At 50.5% G+C, this 10,787-nt stretch overlaps 1 protein-coding gene across 2 annotated transcripts in view; it reads left to right on the forward strand.

Moving 5' to 3' along the window:
- Positions 1-10,787, forward strand: part of MARCHF4 (membrane associated ring-CH-type finger 4) — a 105,339-nt gene that overhangs the window by 62,142 nt on the left and 32,410 nt on the right. The window lies entirely within an intron of this gene.

Genomic DNA, 10,787 nt, shown 5'->3' on the forward strand with positions numbered 1-10,787 from the left:
AGCAGTTTTTCTTTCCTGCTGCTGGAAGGAGAGCCACAGGTTTTGAATTTGTAATGTGATTTATATTCTTTAATTTCTTGGGAGATGTCCAGGATGAGAGTCTGCCTGGTAACACCATTGAAGAGCTCTGAGCACAGAGAAGGCAGTCTTGGGGCAGGCTGTGCTGCACTGCCCTGTTTCAGGGCTGGCTGGGGCACAAGCAGAGAGCAGGGCAGCCAGGTCACTCCTGACCAGCTCGTTCTCTGCTTACATTAACTGCTTTATAGGGAAACAATACATACAGTGAGAATAACATCCCCCTTTCCTCTTCTGCCTCTGGTGGACCAGCTGATGACTCTCTTGCACTCCAGCTGCTTGCAGCACGTACAATGGTGAGGGAGCAATTACTCCCCCAGGGTGACAGCAGGGGGCGATGGGGGAAGTGGGCTGGCCAAGCATCACATTTCCGTGTTCGATGCACCAACAAATGCACTCGAGCATCTGGGTGGATGTAAAGGACAATCCCATCCCAAAATGGGGCTGCAGATGATGAGGAGCTGTCCCTGTGCAGCTCGAGTGGCCAAAGGTGGTGGCCAGCACATGCCAGCCTTTGCTTCGGAACAGTGCGCGAGAGCAGGCTGAGCTGCGAAGGATGAGGGGCAGCAGCTGGGGACAGACACAGGCCCTAGCAGGGACACTGCCTGTCACTGGTGCTAGTGTACCCAGGCTCTCTGCACACCCACACTCACACATGGAGACTGTCACACACAGGAAAGCTTCCACCGGCCTCCTGGGCAGGGGAGGGAAAATCCCAGGTGCCCTGGAACACGGCACAGTTGAGCACAGCCTTTCTTTTCAAGCATTCATGTTGAAACACAGAGTGTCCGGGGCTGGAAGGGACCTCAAGAGATCATCCAGTCCAAGCCCCTTGCCAGAGCAGCACTAATTTTTTTCTTTGCCCCACAGCTTCCCCATCTCCCTCCTTTCCTCTCCATCTCTTTCCTTTTCCCCCATCTTCCTCCTTTCCTCTCCATCTCTTTTCCCCTATCTTCCTCTTTTGATCTCCATCTCCCTCCTTTCAGCACCACCTCCCTTTTCCCACCACCTCTGCCCCTTTCCCAGCCCACACTGCATTTTCCCTCTTTAATCCCCCAAACCCACAGCACCTGGGTTCTGTTGGAGTCTCCTCCCACCCCAGGTGTGACCACTTTGCCCTCCCTGCCCACTCCCCTATTTAATGAGAGCCAGGAGAAGCAAGCCCCAAGCTTGCCCATTTGGGCAGAAGATCCTCCTCGGATCGTCACTGGTGAGTGCTTGTGGTGCCCACTGGGTGACTGGTGGAGGGGATCGAAAGGCCGGGGGGCCTGGTTGGCCCCCCGGCTCGCTAGGCTAGGGACTACATGATGATGATGATGATGCTACTGCTACTGCTGCTACTATCACTCACGGGTGCTGGCTGGCCTTACCTAGACTGAGCTCCTCTCTGTTTAGCTGCTGCTTGCTGCTCACTTACAGTAAGCTTGTCATTGAATCAAGCAGGTTGGAAGAGACCTCCAAGATCAGGTCATGAGGGAGTAGTGTTGTGGGTTGGACTCCACCACCTCCCTGGGCAGCCCATTCCAATGCCTGACCACTTTTGCAGCAAAGGAATTGTTTCTCCTGTCCAACCTAAATGGCACAACTTCAGGCCATTTTTTCCTCATTCTATCACCTGATACTAGAGAGAAGAGATCAACTAAATGCATCCTGGCTTAAGAAAACATCTCCAGGAGCCCAACTTCCTAGCATCTGCCCGTGAGAACCTAAGGCTCCTGCAGCTCAGACATCCTCCACAAGGAGCATGCAGCAGCAGAACCTACCTACTGTTGCAGCACTGCACCTCTCCAAGAAGCATCTCAGCAGTTCCCTTTCGTGCTGAAAGATACAAATTATTTGGCCTCTTTGGGATGCAGCTGCCTCTGGATTGGAGCGTGGCTGTGCATAAGGCTTGGCGTTGCTTCTGTGTTGATGTGTTTGTTGCTTTGCAGATTGCCCCTCAGCGTATCTTCAGATGCTGTTGCAGGGTCGATAAGGAGTGCGCCACGTGCAGTGTTGGTACCCGCACGCGAGCAGCGCCGGAAGCTCCCCGGCCCTGTTCGTGTGTGCACAGCTGGGTGTGTGTTTCACTCGCATGCACCGGCTACACCTGATCCTCTTCTGCACAAGGAAGGCTGGCAGAGGTAATAGAAAATGGCCTCTGTATGGCTCTTCTTACATCTATTTCTACCTTTCCCCCTCTCTGTTTTATATTCTGCCTGTGAAAGGGAAAGCTGAGTTCTCCAGATGGAGTAGGAAGACACAACAAGGCTTTCCACCAGGAGGTATGTGCAGGCAAAGGCTGCAGCACATGGATTCACACAGTTCCTTACACAGGAGCCCTTTGGCCAGGGCAGCATTGAAAACATCAGAATCATTGTTGTGCAGCTTCCCCGGGGGACAGTGCAGCCAGCACCGTCGGTACCTTCAGCTCTATCCTCTTGAGCTGCTCTTGTCTGGAAAGCTGTCACGCAAGGCAAAGGGATTTGGGGATTAATCTGCCTGTTCTCCTTTCCCATGGTTTATTTTTGCTGCACTTCAACTAAGTGGGCCTGTGGGTTTATGAGCTCTGGACCACACTCCTGCAGTGGGGGCAGAGGATGGTGCTGAGAGTCAGCAAGAGCATGCCTCCCTGCCTCCTAATCCCAGCCTTTCCCCAGGGAATTTCACCTACTTTTCCAGCACCCAGAATGCCTTTAAAGTAGAGAGCAAGTGAAGGGGCAACGTGACAGCTCTTGACGTGACCAAGTGATTCACAACTCCCTGTTTTTATCCCTGCATTATCCCATCAGTTGCTCTGGCTGCTCTGCACTGCTGCTGGTCTCACATCTGATATGCAGCCCCCTGACTCCCCGAGGCATGACCCTGAGCTGCCAGGCCCCTTGGTTTTTCCCTGGATCCCATTAGAGAGGTATTATCAGGAGTAGCAGCTTTGGCCTGTTGGGGCTCTGGAGTGGCTGCGCAAGTGCATCCTACAGGCAGCTGCTCTGCACTGCTCCACTCCACCCGCAGGCTCAGCAAATATGTGCTGAAGAAACACTTGATATTTATGGCTGGTTCTCAGCTCTCTGCCAGTGAAGGCGGTTCAGCCTCACTCTGGGACTGCATCATTTCCAAAGGAGGTGCCTCTGCCTCAAGCACACGTTTGTGCCAGCCAGCATTTTGACTTTCTGCTAAACATTTAAGTGACCTTATGGAAGGATTGGAAAGCAAGGCTCTGGAGCTCTGCTATCCGCAGTCTCCGAGGGCCTTTGTTCTCCCCTCTCTGGCCTCCTTCATACATTTTTGTTCAGCATCTCTGCTCACAGGGTTCCCTGTTAAAACAAAATGCCTTCCCCACCAAGACAGCCTGTAGTAGTAAGGAACCTGATCTCACACAAATTGGGATGTTCTGAGAACCATTTTAATTTCTGCTAATCGGCAGATGAAAAATGAATTGCTTCAGATGTCGTGTACTAATGTGACAGAGTTACCCAGTAATTGAAGTGCTCTACATGAGTGAACTTTGTAATTGCATATTCTTCTCCTTGAGTCCGGGAGGCAGAAAGGAGGAGCGGATCAGGCCACGTCTTAATGAAACAGCTCAGTCCTGCAGTGCTTCTGAGGCTAAAAGTAAACAAATTGCGCTCATTATTTTATGTTGCAGCTCCCTGACTGCTGCAGTAGCCCTGTGTGTGATGTGCTCTTTCCCTCTTCACTATCCCTCTGCTGCTTCTGCTTTCAACCCAACACCAGCCTGCTCTTGGCCCCAGTGGCAGCCTTCACCCCTGGTGCACCTGCGGCCAATATCTGCTCCAGTCTCAGCACAGCCCCACACAGCAGGAGACACAGACATAGCTTTGGAGGTTTTCCATTCTGGAGCTGCCAGCCCTGAGCCACCGCCAAGATGGAGCAGGAAGAGCTCCTATATAACCATCCCCATCCAAACATGTTGGGGCTGCCTCTCTTGCCAGAGCCCCATCTTTACTCCCAGCTGGGAAATACTGCCTTTGAGTACTGGAGACGTGCTCTGCACTGCTCTCTGCAGCTTAGTATTGGCTTTCACTTACTGAATGTGAGCACAGCTTCCCCAGGTCCACACCCTGCTGCCCTCAGTCCTGGCTGAAGGTCACTTGAGGTGAAAAATGGGAACCCCCACGTCCTGCAGTGCCATCATTTTTCACTCCTCTCCATCAATGAGCTGTGTGTGCCTGCACAAAGCAGCTCCTGAGCAGTTGCTGCACTTCTGGAAGGAACACCTCACTGCTGTAAGGCTGCCAACAACACCTGGCCATTTCCTCATTCATGAAAGAAAAGAGAGTGTGAGGCAAATACTACAAAATAAAGATTTTCTTGGTATTATGTCAAAGGATTTTTCAGCTTTCATCAGTGAGGGGAAGACAAAGGCAAAAGAGAAGTGTGTTGCTTTGTTTGGGGATCTATCATCTGGACAGTCAAGCCAGTATCCACTTGTGTGCATTTTCTGTGGCTGCTCCTCAGCAGCTGCTGGCATAATGTTTTCTGAGATGGCCATTAGCAGAGGATCTTTATGAAGAGCTTCCCAGGGAAGTAGCTGCAAAGTTCAATTTGCTGAATTAGGAGCTCATCCCTGATAAGAATTGCATTACATGGTAGTTGCATGCTGAAAGCATTAGCTTTAGACTGAACTTCTAAAATACCTATTGATGGATCTGATGAGGACTGAAGAAGTGGAAAGGTGAAAGTCCCCAAAGGTTAGAGATAATAGCAAATAATTGCTGTGGGTTTTTTTCTCCATGAAAAAGGAGTGGTGTATTTAGAATTCTGCATGGCTGAGGCTTTCTCACGACACAGAGCTGTTTGTGCCAAGCAAACAACAGAAAAAGGAGAACCTCTCTAATTGGTTGAAAACTTACTACAAGAAGCCATAACTTAAGGGCACTTGATTTGCACTGAAGAGCTTTTTAGGCTTCATGGAGTCACATCATACTTACCACAGCATCTTAGGGAGCAGAACTGAGCTCAGTTTTGTATCTCACACAGAATGAATCTAAGTATTCTCAGAAATACTTTCAGCTTTTAATTAAGAGGAACCAGAGTGAGTGTCTCTTTCAGAGAGACCAGATTGTTCTAGCTCTCTAGGTGGTCCACACTAAATCTCCAGAGGTTTAAAGCCTCAGTACTTGGGGTGAAAGCCCAGGAGTTACAGGCTGGGACACTTCTTTTCTGGGATACTGGGCCAGCTCTGCTGTGTATTCAGGACAAGTCTGGAGCCAAACTGGATCTAACACCCACGTGCTCAGGGGTGTTCAGGGATCTTGATTTCTATGCACCCAAGGCTTTTCATTTAATTGTTACTATTATCACACCTGATGAGGCACAGCAGGTGGCACCTGAGATGCTTTTTGATTCCTTGCAACTGAGCAACCTTTAGTAAGAATTACTCAAATCAGCTAATCAAAAACGTTTTCAGTGACATTAGGATGAAGAGGACTCTAGAACGCATCAGTAAAGTTATTTTTCATGTGGAAATCCTCCTGTAGAGAGAAGAGAAATAACTCCCAGTGCATTCTATGTAAGTTCTCTGCTCTTGATAAGTAATTCCTGAAAATCCTTTGTTATTCCATGTTTCAGGCAAGGTTCAATTGGTTCTGTTGGAGTAGGTTTCCATGAACATTTTCTACACATGCTTTGGTGGTGTAGGTGAGACTACCTCTGGTAGTTGCTAGATGAAGAGCACACAGCAGTGCAGCTGAGCTGTAGCTAGGCTCTGGACACACTGGCACACAGCCAGGACAGCTTGGTGTCTGCAAGGCAAACCTAACTGCCCATTCTCAGCTAACAGGGCTTCCATTTAGGTGAGGAGCAAAGCAGAGATGCCACTGGCACAAACGGCTGGAACACGTCAGGAGAAAGTCATCTGCAGACAGTCAGGGCATGTATTTTCTGCTACCTGAAGTCAGTAGAGCCCTCCTGCTGTACAGAACGGGCCAGCTTGCTGGGCGCAGGGCAGGATCAGTCCCAGTGTCTTTTTGGGTTCAGTGGCAGCAACACCATGACAGAAGTACCTGCAGACTCCTCTCCTTGTGTTATTTGATCTGAGGACAACTCAGGATTTCTGTTCAGAGGAACCTCATCCCAGAAGGACCAATCTCCTGGTAAGACCTGCATATAGAGATGGAGCTCAACTTTCAGTTAAAGGGACCCTTAGGGACTGTCCTTCCCTCTCACGTCCCCAGCAGTGGTTGACGCGTGTGAGAACCAGCCCCCAGCATCCCTTCCCATGCTGTCCCCCCTTGATAGCTGAGAGCTCCCTGGCCTTCACCTCTCACCTGCCTGAAACCAGGTCCTCCATGGCCCAGTGCACAAAACTCCTTTGTGATTCTTTCCTCCAGAAATGTGTGCTTTCTGCTTCTTCAAAGTACTTTACAGTTCTTGCTCTTGAAGGCAACTGATGCTGAGCCACTGGACACTTGGTCCTAAATGTACCAGCACCCTTTGGCCTTCACCACTCTGCCTTGGCTGGGATACTCACAGAGGTGGTGAATTGTGGCTGCCTGTGTGCAGGCTACTGCCAGCTAGATAGTGAAACATCCCTAGCCTCCACTGAGCCCTTTTGGTTTAGTAGGGAAGGATAGGGCCACATCCAAATATTTTACATTAAACTCCACAGCTTCCCTCCTTTTCTGTTTCTGAACGTGCCCCAGCTCCCTGGCAGCAGAACTGCTTTCCATCACCTTTCCCTGGAGGTCAGTGAGGGAACGGGGGCAGAGCCATGCCCCTGAGCTACCACTCCGGACTGCTGTAAGGATGAGTCACTGCAGCGAGGGTTGCTGTCTGGGGGAAGCAGAGCATCACTTGCTAATGTGCTGGGATTTCTGCACCGAGGACCTCTCCAGCCTCTTCCCCCTTCTTTCTTTTCTTCCAGAGCTCTTATTGCCTACCTTCACTTGTTCCTAGACCATGCTCCTGCCCTGCAGAGATATTTAGGGGTTTAGCAATTAAAGGGGGAAAACCCCACACCCTTTCTTCTGCTGCCTGGTGGGACCAAGAGCTGCTCTGTGTGCAGAGGAAGCCTGCGGCTGCTCCCGGCTGAGGGCGTTGTGTATGCTGCAGAGCACAGAGGCTGCCTCCGGGGTTTTCAGCATGGCACCCATCCCTGTTAACGGACAGTGGCGATCCCACAGGGACACGGGGGCAGCCCTGTGGGGCCTCAGAGGTGGCAGAGGAGGAGCAGGGCAATTTTGTAAAGATGCTGCAGTGCACTTCAGGGCCCTTTTGGGGCTCTCCTGTGCTCTGCTCACTAGGGCATAGTGATGGGATGGGGACTGGTCACATGCCTGTCCCTTAAATGCCTGCACAATTGTTGGACATGGGGGCCACAGGGGTTTTACCTGCTGTCTGCCTCCAGCGTAGCTGAGCCTTCTGAAGCACCCTAATATGGGGCAACACTGGCTCTGCCTGCCACAGGGATGCCAGGTCTTGCAGGAGTTGTGGGATGAGCCAGTCCTGATCACAGAGGTGATGCGGCAGCAGTGGTGGCACCTGGGAGCCCGAAGGGAGCCGCAAGGAGTCTGGGTGGTATTGGCTATTGATCACTTGCGGAGCTTATCCTCTAAGTTCCCCAGGTTCTGGGGAGCTGACTAATGAGAGGATTCCCTCCCCCTCCCAAGCCAAGTCTCTTAGCACATTGCTGCTGAGACAGAGATGCAAGTCAGCACCCAGCACTGCCAGCACACCGGAAGGAGATGGCAACCCAGCACAGACCCCTGTACATAACCATGTCCTGTGCTGTCCCAGCACCACAGGAAATGCAGGCCCACTCCTCTGGGTCCACACTCTGAATCAATCTCCCACAATGCTCTGTCATTTCATATACAGTGCATATACATTTGTTCTCAGATACTTATTTCCTGGCCCTCGTTGTCTGTTGCTTGCTGGCACAGTGCTTCTGTGAAGGAGGGCACTCATGGGAAGTAGCTGGGATGCTGACAGTAATGTGTGTTCAGTTTAAAAGGGTGGAGGGGCAGTTCTTCTGAGTGTCTGTGAAGGCAGAGTGATCACCAGTGCACATTTATTGAAGTTCTGTGGCAGCTCTGTAACAATGGGGTTCTTTTCGCCATCCTCTGTAATTATGTTCCTAAACTAGAAATAATTTGGCATTTATTTGCCATAATAAAGCTTCCTGCTGCATTTAAATTCAATGTGAAGATTTAAGTGCATTTAGGAGACTCAGTTGAAGCCCTGAAATTAAATATTCCTGCTTTCCTTTTCCAAACAAGACAAACTCAGATAAATGCTAGCAGTCAGATTCATGCATGCAGCCACTCCTGTGAGTGGTGGCAGCTGCATGTGCATGCCCAGGGAGAGGATAGCCCTTGTGATGTGCACAGCTTTTTGTACTCCTCACTGCCCTGCTCTGGTCCAGAGCCCTGTTCATATCTATAATGCTGATGACTGAAGCTGCCTTGTAGTCCTGAGCAGGGAGAACAGACATGAGAACAAAAGTGCAGGTGTTAGTACCACCAGCAGCCACCCCTGCTTGCTGTACAGCTTGCACTGCTTTTCAGACTGCTTTAGTAGCTGTGGTAGCAGGATGTTGTTACTATGGCTCTTTCCAGCTGACCTGGTGCTCTGGAGCAGACTAGGCAGCCAATAAAGGTCAGCACAGCTGGAGCTTGGAGAGCCCAGAGGACCATGTCCCAGCCCAATAACACCATCATCCCCAGCCCTGCTGTGTTCAGAGGAGACTGGGTGGGCATGTTTGCTGTACTTCGTTTATAGCTATAAGAACAGGCCTGAGAAACACTTCCTGTGACTGCCTGCTGGTGGGTGAGCAGCTGCAGCTCTGGCAGCAGTGTGTGGATGGGCTCTGAGCGTTGATAAGTGACAGATCAAACAGCCAGGCGAAACACTGACACCAACTCACTACGGGGGTGACGCTGCTCCTGACGTCCTTATTTTCTCCCTAGATATACTCAGCATCAGAAGCAATCATTTTTTTCCCATCCTTTCTCAGAACTCCTCCCAGCAGGCTTGAAATAGCAGGGCCCAGATAATCATTAACTACTTTGACATATTGCAGCAGGCACAGAATGGGAATCACAAGGAGGGGACAGAGCTGGAACAGACCCACACTCCCAGTTTGTCTCCAGCTGTAGCAGCATCCTCAGGGTAAAGCCAATCAGCCTGGCCTTGTCCTTGTTGCATCTAGAGACAAACTCCCATCACAGCCAGAAATAAGGAGGAATAATATATATACCTGCCTAATATATATTAGTCTTCCCAAAAGTAGGAAAGAGCAATATACAGGGGAGAATACTTCACCCGTATGTGGAGAGAGTTGTGGCTGAAGCACCCTCTCAGCCTTTTTTGTGTGGTTTTCTACCTTTGATGTGAACCCTAACTTAGACTTGGATAACAATTGAAGGAGGGGCAGGTGCCCTGGGTTCAAAGCACGCTTGGTTGCTTCAGGGGAACAAGATGATCCTAAGCAACCTAAGGATGAAGCTTGCAGCCAGAGAGCATTTCTCCACTAGCTACTGACAAAGCAGCAGTGCTGCTCAGGCTGATCCGAGCAGCGGGGTGGTAACTCTACAAAGGAAAGCTGCAAAAAGAAGTGCTGGGAAGTAAACCCTTTGCAAGGTCTTTGGAGAGTGGTCCCTGGCAGGAATTGGTGGGAACACTGTTGCTTGAAGGAATGGAGGATATGTTGTGCAAAGCCATCTTCTATAAGCCTACAGATATAGGTGTGGGAGTTTAATTTCTGTCTGTGATTGCTGGGATCCACACCTCATTTTGGTGCATTTTTGTGTGCGTGTAGCTTTCAGCAGAGACCTCTGCACAGCAAATGCTTCATGTATACATCAGCCTGGTAGACTGCTCCTGAGCTCACTGTACAGTCAGCAGTGAGGCTCCTTCCCACTGATGTACAAAGGATTTACTCCTTTAGTGTGTTTGGTTTTCTGCTGGTGCAGGAGCACGTGTGTGCCTGTGTGCATGTGGCAGTGTTTTACAGATGCCTGCTGAGGACAAAATTGGGCTTTGCAGTATGCAGAGCCAGCAGTGCAGCACACGCACAGAGTATCTCACATGGCTGGAGGAAATGTGATGCTAGATTGGCAAACATCAGGAAGTTTGGGGGTTCACCTGCACAGTTGAGTCCTGGGCTTTTGCAGGAGCTGGCAGGACTAGACAGGGTTGGAGGAGCTCCCATTAGGAAACGGAGACTGCGTCCCCATGGCAGCGTAGGATGCCTGCCAACATCTCTAGGCTCTGAAGAGACCAGCTTAGGTTTTGCAGACTAGTTGATTACAAAGCCCAAGAAGCCAGTGTGAATCCAGGCTGCAGCCTCAGCTTTTCTCCTCTTGCCTTTGCCTAGAGGTTGTCATTCTTAGTTCTCCCTCTCTCCTGATCCCTCAGCATGGGTGCCTTCAGCTGCTCATCAGACGAAACCTAGGAACCTCATTCACCATTTTGAACCCTGCAGAAGACACTGGTATGCAGTCAGGTGGAAAAGCAGGGTGCTGTAGAGCTGGGAGGTTTCTGTTACCTGTTTGGCACTGGGAAGTCAGGCTGTTGAGAAAGTACCAGGGACTGAGATGAGGAGGCTAGACCAGAGGCAGAAGCACAGAACAGTGGTCCTTGTACCAAGTTAGCTGTTACTGGGGAAGAGATTCAGCAAGCCAGAGAGCAGAGGAGGTGTGCTCAGCCCTTATCCCTTTCATTTTGCATCCTGGTTGGCAGTACATCCTCATGCAAATTCTTTATTGCAC

The sequence above is a fragment of the Pogoniulus pusillus genome, chromosome 2 (genome assembly GCF_015220805.1).
Source record: "Pogoniulus pusillus isolate bPogPus1 chromosome 2, bPogPus1.pri, whole genome shotgun sequence".
In the NCBI taxonomy this organism is placed as follows: Eukaryota; Metazoa; Chordata; class Aves; order Piciformes; family Lybiidae; genus Pogoniulus; species Pogoniulus pusillus.